At 36.3% G+C, this 14,721-nt stretch overlaps 1 long non-coding RNA gene across 1 annotated transcript in view; it reads right to left on the reverse strand.

Annotated features, from left to right (window-relative positions):
* LOC128662417 (uncharacterized) overlaps positions 1 to 14,721 on the reverse strand; it is a 152,554-nt gene that overhangs the window by 59,038 nt on the left and 78,795 nt on the right. The window lies entirely within an intron of this gene.

Here is a 14,721-nt window from a genome sequence, read left to right on the forward strand (position 1 = left end):
GATGAAGACTTCTGCCCGTCTGGAGGACCACTTCTGCCCATCTGGAGGACCACTTCTGCCGGCTGGGTGAAGACTTCTCAAGATAGGGTGATCTTCAAGGGGCCGGAAGTCTTATTCTAAAGGAGTAAGTTACTACTTTTTTTTATTATAATAACATCTTTGCATATTTTTCACTGGAGTTTCCATTTTACTCTCAGCTTCACTCTCAGCTTTACTGAATCCCTTTGGCTCACTACTAACAGTTATCTGAGAGGGACACTCCAGACAAGCAGGCAACATACAACTCATGGAGGGAGTATACTGCACCTTTATTAATTGGCTTTTACGTATACATCAAGCCTCTTTCTCTTTGTTATCAGAGGGATTAGAATTCCAAAAGACCAGCGCCATCTACCATTGCATTTCTGATCTTCAAGGGGTTAGTGTTAAGGGGGGATTGGGTGGGTTTTAGAGTAGGGTTGGTTGTGTGGGTGTGGGTTTTAAAGGGACAGTCTACCATAGAATTGTTATTGTTTTAAAAGATAGATAATCCCTTTATTACCCATTCCCCAGTTTTGCATAACCAACACAGTTATATTAATATACTTTTTACCTCTGTGATTACCTTGTATCTAGGAACCTTCTTCCAGCCCCCTGATCACATGACTGTGACTGTTTATTATCTATTGTCTTAAATTTAGTATTGTTTTGTGCTAAATCTTAAATAACCCCCTGTGCCTGAGCACAGTGTTATCTATATGGCCCACGTGTACTTTCTGTCTCTTTGTGTTGAAAAGAGATTTAAAAAGCCTGTGATAAGAGGCAGCCTTCAAAGGCTTAGAAATTAGCATATGAGCCTACCTATGTTTAGTTTAAACTAAGAATAGCAAGAGAAAAAAGCAAATTTGATGATAAAACTAAATTGGAAAGTTGATTAAAATTAAAAGTCCTATCTGAATAATGAAAGTTTAATTTATACTAGACTGTCCCTTTAATGTTGGGGGGGTTGTATTTTTTTTTTTTAAACGCAAAAGAGCTGATTACTTTGGGGCAATGCCCCACAAAAGGCCCTTTTCAGGGCTATTTGTAATTTAGTGTAGGGTAGGGCTTTTTTATTTTGGGGGTGGTTATTTTGTTAGGGGGATTAGATTAGGTGTAATTAGTTTAAAAATCTTGTAATTATTTTATTATTTTCTGTAATTTAGTGTTTGTTTGTTTTTGTACTTTAGATATTTTTTTAATTGTATTTAATTGCATTTAGTTTAGGGAATTAATTTAATTTTAGTGTAGTGTTAGTTGTAATTGTATCTTAGGTTAGGTTTTATTTTACATGTATATTTGTCTTTATTTTAACTAGAAAGTTATTAAATAGTTAATAACTATTGAATAACTATTCTACCTAGTTAAAATAAATACAAAGTTGCCTGTAAAATAAAAATAAACCCTAAGATAGCTACAATATACAGGTAAATGTGTATTTATTTTAGCTAGGTAGTTATTAAATAGTTAATAACTATTTAATAACTATTCTACCTAGTTAAAATAAATACAAACTTGCCTGTAAAATAAAAATAAACTCTAAGCTAGCTACAATGTAACTATTAGTTATATTGTAGCTAGCTTAGGGTTTATTTTATAGGTAAGTATTTAGTTTTAAATAGGAATTATTTAGTTATTAATAGTAATTTTTATTTAGATTTTTTTAAATTATATTTAAATTAGGGGGTGTTAGGGTTAGACTTAGGTTTAGGGGTTAATAAATTTAATATAGTGGCGGCGACATTGGGGGCGGAATATTAGGGGTTAATATATATAATGTAGGTGGCAGCGATGTTAGGGGCGGCAGATTAGGGGTTAATAATATTTAACTAGTGTTTGCGAGGCGGGAGTGTGGCGGTTTAGGGGTTAATATGTTTATTATAGTGGCGGCGATGTCCGGAGAGTCAGATTAGAGGTTAATCATTTTATTTCAGTGTTTGCAATGTTGGAGGGCCTCGGTTTAGGGGTTAATAGGTAGTTTATGGGTGTTAGTGTACTTTTTAACATTTTAGTTATGAGTTTTATGCTACGGCGTTGTAGTGTAAAACTCATAACTACTGACTTTAGAATGCGTTAGGAATCTTGGAGGTAGAGGGTGTACCGCTCACTTTTTGGCCTCCCAGGACAGACTCATAATGCCGGCGCTATGCAAGTCCCATTGAAAAAAGGGTTTACGAAGTTTACGTAAGTCGGTTTGTGGTAAGGCCAAAAAAGTGTGCGGGGCCCCTAAACCTACAAGACTCGTAATAGCAGCGGTAGTAAAAAAGCAGCGTTAGGACCTGTTAAAGCTGCATTTTTACTTTACCGCAAAACTCGTAATCTAGCCATTACATTGTGTCTAGATAATTCATGCTTTCAATCATGATAATATTTTAAAGTGCAGTACGTGTCTCAACTCTTAAAGTATTTTCTTAATTAACTGGATTTTGGGAAACGTGTCAATAAAACACCCCCCACTTCCTTAAATGATCAATGTGTGTGTGCACATGTATGTATGTGGTGTGTGTGCATGTGTTTGTAGTGTGTGTATATTTTGTGTTTGTGATTTGTGTGTGTTTATGTGGTGAGTGTGTGTGCTGTGTGTATGTGGTATGTATATTCATGTGTATTTGGTTTGTATGTCTTTATGATTATGTCTGTATGGGAAGTGTTTGTGTGTGTCTGAGTATGAGTGTGTGGAGTGTCCATGTAAGTGTGTATGTGGCTTGTGTGTTTGTATTTGTTTTGTGAGTGTGTGTGCGGTGTGTGAGTGAATGTTTGCGTGTGTGCGGTGAGTGTTTACTTGTGTATGTGTGTGTGTGTGGTGTTTGTGGTGTGTTTTTGTTATGCTTATGTGGTGTGTAAATGTGTGCTTGTGTGTCCATGGTTATGGTGTGTTTTTGTGTGTGTACACTCGATCTTTGCAATGTGTAACCAATCCTATCAGCCAGCTACAAATTATATGATGTTTAATTGCACCCACCCTATCTATCATTAGAAATGTTCTATATAGGTTGCAAATATAAATATGCTATGTGTGCCCAGTATAACTAATTTTTATTGCTTCACATAGATAAATGTATATAAGTAGGATTCACCTCTGGGGTTTAAATTAATGTGAGCAGGAAATCATACATGCCTTGTCAAAAATATGGTAATAAAACCTCTTTTTTCTATACTGTAAGTATGAGCATAGTGTGCAAAAAAATTATTTATACTGGGCCAGATCATGAGTGGAGCGCTATTTAACGATCCTGCTCGAGTGTTAACTGCGCTAGAAATAAGCTTTTTGCACTTGTCGCTCATATTTTGAGTTGAGCGCAAACTGTTTTCGCTAACACTACAGGCAGCGCAAAAAGAAGTTAGAATATTGCACGTGCATTCACGTATTCCCCCATAGAAGTCAATGGAGCAAAAAAAGTGGGGGGGGGGGAAACTAACACCCAACACGATCGCATATTCTCATGTGCACTAACCCGGCATGAAAATATGAATATTTCTCATCCCAATGTTCTTCACATACAAGAATGTGTTCTATTTATTCATAAATACATATTTCTATATATACCTGATGGTAATTTTGGTACAATATATATCTATACCTACATATACATGATTATATATAGGTATAGATATATACAGATATATAGGAATATCTATTTATAAATACATAGAACATAGTCTGCTATGTGCAGAACATTGGAATGTGAAATATGTACACTAAATACACAGAATAACACTTTATTAAATTTGAAAAATTGCATAACTATGCTTTTACATGTTTTCATCAACTTGACTCCTAAGGGCTCCAATGCACTTCTATATATGTGTGCATCTGTATGTATAAGCTTGTATGTGTATATATGTCTGTAAATACACAAATACACTTACATACCTCCCAACTGTCCTGATATTTACAGGACAGTCCAATATTTAGAGATCTGTCCCGCATTGCCCCTGAAGGAAAGATATACACTGTGTGTGCTGCAGTTTGTATATAAGGTGTTGTTGTGTGACATGTCAGTCCACAGTTGGGAATAAATCAGCTTAGCGTGCTCCACATTCTGAATAAAAAGAGTAATGTGGCACCCGCTAAGCCGAGTTGGGAGCACAACTCCGTAACGCTGCTGGACAAAAAGTCGATAAGCCGGAACCGGTGTGAAGGTTTAGTGCGCTCCACATTCTTCTTTTCCTTCAGCGCAGCATTGGGGGTTCTTGGCATCATGACGCCATAGCAACAGCAACCGGTGGCATCCCCCTCTATGGGCCAGTGCTAGGCAGCAGCACCCAGCAGTGTGTTTCTGTAAATATGTGTGTGTATCAGTGTGTGTGTGTAAATATGTATATGTGTGTATAAATATGTATATGTGTGTGTGTAAATATGTATATGTGTGTGTAAATATGTATATGTGTGTGTAAATATGTATATGTGTGTGTGTAAATATGTATATGTGTGTGTAAATATGTATATGTGTGTGTGTAAATATGTATATGTGTGTATAAATATGTATATGTCTGTATAAATATGTGTGTTATTATGTGTTTACCAGTGTGTGTGTATAAATGTGTAAATATGTCTGTATGACTTTGTATATGTGTGTGTAAATATGTATATGTGTGTGTAAATATGTATATGTGTGTATAAATATGTGTGTGATTATGTGTTTACCAGTGTGTGTGTATAAATGTGTAAATATGTCTGTATGACTTTGTATATGTGTGTGTAAATATGTATATGTGTGTATAAATATGTATATGTGTGTATAAATATGTGTGTGATTATGTGTTTACCAGTGTGTGTGTGTATAAATGTGTAAATATGTCTGTATGACTTTGTATATGTGTGTGTAAATATGTATATGTGTGTAAATATGTATATGTGTGTATAAATATGTGTGTGATTATGTGTTTACCAGTGTGTGTGTATAAATGTGTAAATATGTCTGTATGACTTTGTATATGTGTGTGTAAATATGTATATGTGTGTATAAATATGTATATGTGTGTATAAATATGTGTGTGATTATGTGTTTACCAGTGTGTGTGTATAAATGTGTAAATATGTCTGTATGACTTTGTATATATGTGTGTAAATATGTATATGAGTGTGTAAATATGTATATGTGTGTATAAATATGTATATGTGTGTATAAATATGTGTGTGAATGATGTGTTTACCAGTGTGTGTGTATAAATGTGTAAATATGTCTGTATGACTTTGTATATATGTGTGAAAATATGTATATGTGTGTGTAAATATGTATATGTGTGTATAAATATGTATATGTGTGTATAAATATGTGTGTGATTATGTGTTTACCAGTTTGTGTGTATAAATGTGTAAATATGTCTGTATGACTATGTATATGTGTGTGTAAATATGTATATGTGTGTATAAATATGTGTGTGATTATGTGTTTACCAGTGTGTGTGTATAAATGTGTAAATATGTCTGTATGACTTTGTATATGTGTGTGTAAATATGTATATGTGTGTGTAAATATGTATATGTGTGTATAAATATGTGTGTGATTATGTGTTTACCAGTGTGTGTGTATAAATGTGTAAATATGTCTGTATGACTTTGTATATGTGTGTGTAAATATGTATATGTGTGTGTAAATATGTATATGTGTGTATAAATATGTGTGTGATTATGTGTTTACCAGTGTGTGTGTATAAATGTGTAAATATGTCTGTATGACTGTGTATATGTGTCTAAATATGTATATGTGTGTGTGTGTGTGTGTAAATATGTATATGTGCATGTGTGTGTGTGTGTGTGTGTGTGTGTAAATATGTCTGTATGACTGTGTATATGTGTGTGTGTGTGTGTGTGTGTGTGTGTGTGTGTGTGTGTGTAAATATGTATATGTGTGTGTGTGTGTGTGTGTGTCTTTAATGTGGGGGGGCAGCAGAGCTCTGTTAACAGGGAGAAAAGTGTCCCTCTTTCATTATTTCAAATGTTGGGGGGTTTGCTATGTACACACACACACATATACAGGTATATATCTATATATATCTATATATATATATACATCTATAGAGATGTATATGTATGTATCTCTATGTTAAGGCCCTTTGGCTGCCTTTTGTTTTCTAACAGCTGGGATCTAATATCTTTGAGCCTTTATAACTTTTGTGTGCAATTTTTATTTTTTTTTAGAATAATTTTTATTAGATGGTGTTATTATGTAACTTTGTAATGTATTTTTTATGTGTTTCGTGACACTTTTTAGTTTTGTCAAACAGTTAACCAGACCCTGAGGATGCTATAATCATACTGACGTAAATCGCGATTGCGCTCAAGTGATCACATTTACTCATAATATCATAGGTAAACCTGATTAGTACAAACACCTTATCACTTGCGTGCAAACGCTAGCGCTCCACTCATAATCTGGGTCATTATTTGTAGAATCTGGCTGCATTTTATCCTTGCTGCCGCCCATTAAGAATAGAGTTGTATGGAAGCTTTATATTCTGTTTTATTTTTTTTTACTTTTTGCATAAGTATTTCAAACTTAATTTATTTATTTTATTATTTTTGTTGTTTCAGACATGGGACATGACCATTGAAAAATCCTGCACTGATCAAACAAACACTGTGTAGAATGTTACATTGCCACAGTTCAAAGTCCCCTGGGACTGTGAAGCAACCATAGTTTTCAGAGGTAAAATACTGGAACATTATATTGAAATAATGCTTGTTCCACTTCTGCTCATTAGACAAGTAGAATATTTTAACTAGATTTGATCGAATAAAAACAAGTTATTGGGCTTAATGTTAAATTATTAACCTGATAAGATCGTAGCATGTTTTTATCAATTAAAATTGGCATTGAAATAAACATTGACTAACTTTAAAATTAACTTTAAATCTTGTGCAACTTAAATGGACGGTAAACACCTTGAGACTCCTAAATAAAATATTTTGGGCTCGTTTCCATTGAGCCATTAAAAATTGAGCTGTAAGCTACCCAAGCGGCCGACAGCTAAAAGTATTTACGGCTCCATGTTAGTACTAGATTTTCATTGAAAAGGTTTCCGCTTTGAGAGCAGTCGCTCTTTACGTGTAGGTGTCAGTTAGTTTTGTGTTAACGCTTCCACCCGATGGCGAGTTTCTAAAACATTAATAGGTTACTATGGTAACCCGACCTTACACTACACTCAATCGTATATACAGCGCCGCATACAAGTGCGGCGCCATATATTTTTCCTGTCGCTCGCTGTTAGAATAAAATCAAACACCTAATGCTTGCGCGATATCTACCTCTCACCCCCCACCGCAATAACTAATGTATTAACCCCTAATCCACCAACGCCCATACCGCAAAGTATCTATCAAAGTTATTAACCCCTAATCCGCAATGCCCCACAATGCAAACTATCTATTTAAACTATTAATCCCTAATCCGCAATGCCCCCACAACGCAAACTATCTATTAAATCTATTAACCCCTAATCCGCAATGCCCCCACATCGCAAACTATCTATTTAAACTATTAACCCCTAAACCACCAATAACCCACAACGCAATTAACCTAATAAATAGTGATGTCGCGAATAGTTCGCCCGGGGAATAGTTCCCGGCCAACATAGCATGTTCGCACCGGTGCGGACGGTGAACATATGCGATGTTCGGTCCGTCCCCTATTCTTTATCATTGAGTAAACTTTGACCCTGTACCTCACAGTCAGAAGACACATTACAGCCAATCAGCAGCAGACCCTCCCTCCAAGACCCTCCCACCTCCTGGACAGCATCCATTTTAGATTCATTTGGAAGCTGCATTCTTAGTGAGAGGAGGGACAGTGTAGCTGCTGCTGATTTAATAGGGAAATCGATAGCTAGGCTAGTGTATTCAGTGTCCACTACAGTCCTGGAGGACTCATCTGATCTCTGCTGTAAGGCAGCACCCCAAAAAGCCCTTTTTAGGGCTAGAACATCAGTCTGCTTTTTTTTTTTTTTCCTGTGTATTCTAATTGCAGTTGCCTGCCTGCCAGCGTGTGTGTCAGGCTCACAGCGTATACTGTGCCCACTTGCCCAGTGCTACCACTCATATCTGGTGTAACAGTAGTGTACATTTAAAAAAACAACACTTTTTTGACTGTGAAATAATAGTAGACAGCTGCCAGTACCCAAGATGGCCGCCAATAAGGCAGATGGGGTTAGAGAGCTGTTTTGGGGGGGATCAGGGAGGTTGGGGGCTAAGGGGGGATGCTACACCACAGCATATGTAAATATGCTAAAAAAAATAAAAAAAATTAAAACCTTTTATTTTAGTACTGGCAGAGGGATCAGGGGGTCTGATGTGTCAGGTGGGAGGCTGATCTCTACACTAAAGCTAAAATTAACCCTGCAAGCTCCCTACAAACTACCTAATTAACCCCTTCACTGCTAGCCATAATACACATGTGATGCGCAGCAGCATTTAGCGGCCTTCTAATTACCAGAAAGCAATGCCAAAGTCATATATGTCTGCTATTTCTGAACAAAGGGGATCCCAGAGAAGCATTTATAACCATTTGTGCCATAATTTCACAAGCTGTTTGTAAATAATTTGAGTGAGAAACCTAAAATTGCGTAAAAATTAAGTTTTTTTTAAATTTGATCGCATTTGGCAGTGAAATGGTGGCATTAAATATACCAAAATGGGCCTAGATTAATACTTTGGGTTGTCTACTACACTACACTTAAGCTACAAGCTGCCTACATGCTCCCTAATTAACCCCTTCACTGCTGGGCATAAAACACGTGTGGTGCACAGTGGCATTTAGCAGCCTTCTAATTACCAAAAAGCAACGCCAAAGCCATATAAGTCTGCTATTTCTGAACAAAGGGGATCCCAGAGAAGCATTTACAACCATTTATGCCATAATTGCATAAGTTGTTTGTAAATGATTTCTGTGAGAAACCTAAAGTTTGTAAAAAGTGAACAATTGTTTTTTATTTGATCGCATTTGGCGGTGAAATGGTGGCATGAAATATACCAAAATGGGCCTAGATCAATACTTTGGGTTGTCTACTACACTACACTTACGCTAAAATTAACTCTACAAGCTCCCTACATGCTCCCTAATTAACCCCTTCACTGCTTGGCATAAAACACGTGTGGTGCACAGTGGCATTTAGCAGCCTTCTAATTACCAAAAAGCAACGCCAAAGCCATATAAGTCTGCTATTTCTGAACAAAGGGGATCCCAGAGAAGCATTTACAACCATTTATGCCATAATTGCATAAGTTGTTTGTAAATAATTTCTGTGAGAAACCTAAAGTTTGTGAAAAAGTGAACACTTTTTTTTCATTTGATCGCATTTGGCGGTGAAATGGTGGCATGAAATATACCAAAATGGGCCTAGATCAATACTTTGGGTTGTCTACTACACTACACTTAAGCTAAAATTAACTCTACAAGCTGCCTACATGCTCCCTATCAATAAGAGTCCCGGGAGGACTCGAAACTAGTCAGACAAGTCTTGTGTCTTTACTCCCCTGCCTTGCCTCATACCGGTTTGTACCTTTTTTTAATCTCTTTACACAGCGCTTGTAGCTGTTCACTTTTTTTAATGCTGTTCAAATAGAGTATTATGGTTTTATGGAACCTCCAGTAGTGCCTGCACTTTTTCCTCGTCTTGCAGCTCCCTAATTAACCCCTTCACTGCTGGGCATAAAACACGTGTGGTGTGTAGTGGCATTTAGCAGCCTTCTAATTACAAAAAAGCAACGCCAAAGCCATATAAGTCTGCTATAATGGCATGTCTGGCACACAGTGTTGGGGCAAGGGTCCATCTGACCACTGATACCTGGTCTGCAAAGCATGGTCAGGGCAGGTATATCACCTACACTGCGCACTGTGAAGCGGGCGTAACCCTTACACTACCTGATCGATACAACATCATACCTGATGTTTTAAAGCACGTTATTCTAAACAATTTAGGAATGTTAGGTGATTTATGCCCTTTATTGATTAAAACCAGACTCTGCATCAACTATGTTATTTTCCATGGGAGTTTTGCCATGGATCCCCCTCCGGCTTGCCTTGAAACAACTTTTCCATCACTATTGTGGCCAGAAAGAGTCCCTGTGGGTTTTAAAATTCGCCTGCCTATTGAAGTCTATGGCGGTTCGCCTGGTTCGCCGGTTCGCGAACAGTTGTGGAAGTTCGCGTTCGCCTTTCGCGAACCCAAATTTTTATGTTCGTGACATCACTACTAATAAATCTATTAACCCCTAAACCGCCAAACCCCACAACGCAAATAACTAATCACTAAGCCACCTACCCTAACATCTCCTAAATTAACCCCATTACATAAACTTAAATAATCCTAAATTACAATTAAAATAAGAAAACCTAACATTACTTTAAAAATAAAAAAATAAGTTTAAATTAAGCTAAAATTACAGAAAATAAAAAAGTCTAACATTACATAAAATAATAAACAAAATTATCAGAAAAATATAAAAATATAAAAATAAAAAGCGCCCAAAACAAAAACACCCCCAAATCTAATACTAAACTACCAATAGCCCTTAAAAGGGCCTTTTGAAGGGCATTGCCCTAAATTAAACAGCTCTTTTACCTTTAAAAAAAAACTAAGTTCCCCCTAACAGTAAACCCCCCCCACCCAACAAACCCCCCAAAATAAAAAAACTAACACTAAAAAATCCTAAAATACCCATTGCCCCTAAAGGGGCATTTGAATGGGTATTTCCCTTAATAGGGCATTCAGCTCTTTTACTGCCCTTAAAAGGGCATTTAGCTCTTTTACAGCGCCCAAATCCCTAATCTAAAAAAAAATAAATTAAAAAAAAATACTAACTCTAAAACCCAGATAGGTACTCACGATTCCTGAAGTCTTCTTCCAAGTGGTAACCTCTTCTATCTTCATCCAGGACCGTGAAACTGAAGACCGGCAACCACAGAACTGAAGACCAGCGACCGCGGAGCCATAGAGCGTGGAGGATATTCTTTGTATGACCGCCACCGTAAACTGTATAGTGAATTAAAGGTACGCAATTAAATATGGTGTCCCTTGCATTCCTTTAGGCTGATTTAATTCTTCAAATTCAAATCAGCCAATAGGATGAGAGCTACTGAAATCCTATTGGCTGTTCAAATCAACCAATAGGATTTCAGTAGCTCTCATCCTATTGGCTGATTTGAACAGCCAATTAAATTTCAGAAGCTCTCATCCTATTGGCTGATAGGAATTTGAAGAATCAAATCAGCTAATAGGAATGCAAGGGACGCCATATTTAATCGCGTACCTTAGGGGGTGTTAGGTTAGGGGGCTTAGTGATTAGTTATTTGCGTTGTGGGGTTTAGCGGTTTAGGGGTTAATAGACTTATTAGGTTAATTGTGATGTGGGTTATTGGTGGTTTAGGGGTTAATATATTTATTAGGTTAATTGTGATGTGGGTTATTGGTGGTTTAGGGGTTAATAGATTTATTAGGTGAACTGCGATGTGGGTTATTGGTGGTTTAGGGGTTAATAGATTTATTAGGTTAATTGTGATGTGGGTTATTGGCGGTTTAGGGGTTAATAGATTTATTAGGTTAATTGCGATGTGGGTTAATGACGGATTAGGGGTTAATAGTTTAAATACATAGTTTGCATTGTGGGGCATGGCGGTTTAGAGGTAAACACATTTATTATAAGTTGCAATGCAAGGTGGATGGCGGGTAGAGGGGTTTTGACGTGCCGGGTTAGATTTCATGGGAAAAAGATCTCAAAGAGCACCTTTTCCTATTTTACACCTAGTTGAGGTGGGTGTTATTTTTGAAAATGTATCGGCAGCCTCTGACAGTGTATTTACGGTTTGCGCGGGCATTGGAAATCGGGTATTATTTAAAGATTGTCGGATTCCTATACTTTGTATGGGACACGATTAATGTTTTCGGCAGCCGGAGTCCGGTTGCCGAAATTCAGTTATAATGGGCCATTGGAAGCAGTCGATAAACGATATTGCTTCTGACAGCTTATTTATCGGTTTGCGAGTGCACGGAAAAGGAATTACGGCTCAATGGAAATGAGCCCTTTGTTGTGTGTAATAAAATTGCTTTGCAATATATTTTCATTATTTATTTTGCCCTCCGTGTTATTTTGATCTGAAAATTAAAGGGACAGTATACTCCAGAATTGTAATTGTTTAAAAAGATAGATAATCTCTTTATTATGCATTCCCCAGATTTGCATAACCAACACGGTTATATTAATTTACTTTTTACCTCTGTGATTACTTTGTATCTAAGCCTCTTCAGATTGCCCCCTCATTTCAGATCTTTTGACACACTTGCATTTTAGCCAGTCAGTGCCCTCTCATAAGTGACTCGACAGGCGTGAGTACAATGTAATCTATATGGCACACATGAACTAACGCCCTCTAGCTGTGAAAAACTGTCAAATGCATTCATATAAGAGGTGGCCTTCAATGGCTTAGAAATTAGCATACGAGCCTACCTAGGTTTAGGTTTTCAAAGCAAATTTGAAGATTAAAGTAAAGTGGAAAGTTGTTTAAAATGGCATGCCCTATCTGAATCATGAAAGTTTAATTTTGACAAGACTGTTCCTTTAAACAATTTCTTGTTCTCAGAAATGAAAAGAACCCTGCTGGCTTTGTAAGGCTAACTCTGCTACATAATTATCCCTAATTGGCCTTATCAGGTAATAACTGCAAAACAATGCATTTTATACTAACTTTATGGCAGTGGCTAGCATTTTTCTCTGTGGGCTAAAGCCCAGATTTGCTCTTCCAAATAACGTAAATGGTGGGTGGAGTTTGGCTAATGAAAAATAATTGCACAAAAGGTGTTAATGTGTTTAAAAAATGTTTTGGCTGATATGTTATGCTATAACACACAACAAAAATGTCTTGTTACAAAGTGTTTACTGTACCTTTAAAAAAATAATTAGAAGACTGGCACAAGAGTAAAATACATGAGTAACCGGTTTAATTTCTAAACCTTTGTTAATGTAACATTCACTGTGAACAGATCTGAAGGACAGAGGAAATTATTTCCTGGAGACATCTATTCTAATTGGATGATGGAAGCTGACAAGAGCTCTGATTGGCCAATATCTACTAATGTATGCTGATAGATGTACCTTTTATCTATTTTTTTTCTGAAGCTGAAGACTACAGCTGTCGATGTCTTAATGATTAGTTTTATTTAAAAAAAAAATAAAAAAAACGTCAGAGAGAGAGATCTATAAAAAAAAAAATGACAGCAAGAGGTGTTTAAAAATAATCCTTAAGGAAAAAGGATTAAAAAACATGAAAATATAAAGAAGTATTTCAAGGATGCATTAATCCTGTGCAAAGGAGGGCTACCAAAATGGTACATGGTCTAAAAAATAAAACTTGCCAGGATAGGCTCAATGACCTAAATATGTATAGCTTAGAGGAGAGAAGGGAAAGAGGTGATATGATAGCAACTTTCAAGTACATTAAAGGGTTTAGTAAAACTGAGGCTGTGGGTATTTTACATAAAATGGAAAATTCAAGAACAAGGGGTCATGAGCTCAAGCTAAAGGGTAGTAGATTCAGGAGTAATTTGAGGAAGCACTTCTTTACAGAAAGAGTGATTGATTTATGGAATAAACTTCCTCAAGAGGTAGTAGCAACAAACACTGTGGGGGACTTTAAAAATGCCTGGGACAAGCATAGGGCTATCCTACAAACTAGATAAGTTTATACTGTTAGGTAAGGTCGGGCAGACTTGCTGGGCCTATATATATACACAATAAAATATGAATGATTCAATGCCCCAAACTATGTAATATAAGAAAGCATAACTAAATAAAGTCTCTGCAGTGACACAATATACAAGTCACCATTGGTCTCAATAATGATTTAAAAATAGCATGCATTACTCCCTGGTTCTGATTGTAAACAGATTATCCTCTTACAAAAGTATTTATTCCGGCAAATGGATTTATACAATAACAATTACTATCAAAGCTTGTTAAACACCAGAACAAGCTACTTGCTTAAAGGGATACTAAAACCAATTTTTTTCTTTCATGATTTAGATAGAGCAAGGAATTTTAAGCAACTTTCTCATTTGCTCCTATTAACAAATTTTATTTGTGCTCTTGTTGTCTTTATTGGAAATAGCAGTAATGTTAGGAGCCGGCCCATTTTTGCTTCAGCACCTGGTTAGCGCTTGCTGATTGGTTTGCTACATTTAGCCACCAATCATCAAGCGCTACCCAGGTGCTGAAACAAAAATAGGATGGCTCTTAAGCTTACAGTCTAGCTTTTTAAAATCAAGATAGCATGTGAACGAGGAAAAATTGATAATAGGAGTGAATTAGAAAGTTGATTCAAATTGCATGCTGTACCTGAATTATGAACGACAAACTTTGGGTTTAGTATCACTCTAAATATTCTTGTATTTATTATGCTGAGGAAATATCCACCATCAAATAATTCTCTGTTGAACATTCAAATCATTTGCAGTACATTATCTGTCTGTCTGAGAGTAATGTCTAGTGCTATATCCATAGCATTTTGCATTTTTTTAGTCATCATCTACACAGATGCCTTCACTTTTAGAACTAACATCCCAAGACTACGTCAGATGGTTCCTGTGATACACTTCTGTGTCCAGGTATCCTGGTTTAAAATTGCCATGCTAAAGTAAAACTTTATCAAAACATTTTTTTTTTTTTTAAAAACCCAGATATGAGATAAAATTTATTTGGATTGTGTAACA

This window comes from Bombina bombina, chromosome 6 (genome assembly GCF_027579735.1).
Source record: "Bombina bombina isolate aBomBom1 chromosome 6, aBomBom1.pri, whole genome shotgun sequence".
NCBI classification, from domain to species: Eukaryota; Metazoa; Chordata; class Amphibia; order Anura; family Bombinatoridae; genus Bombina; species Bombina bombina.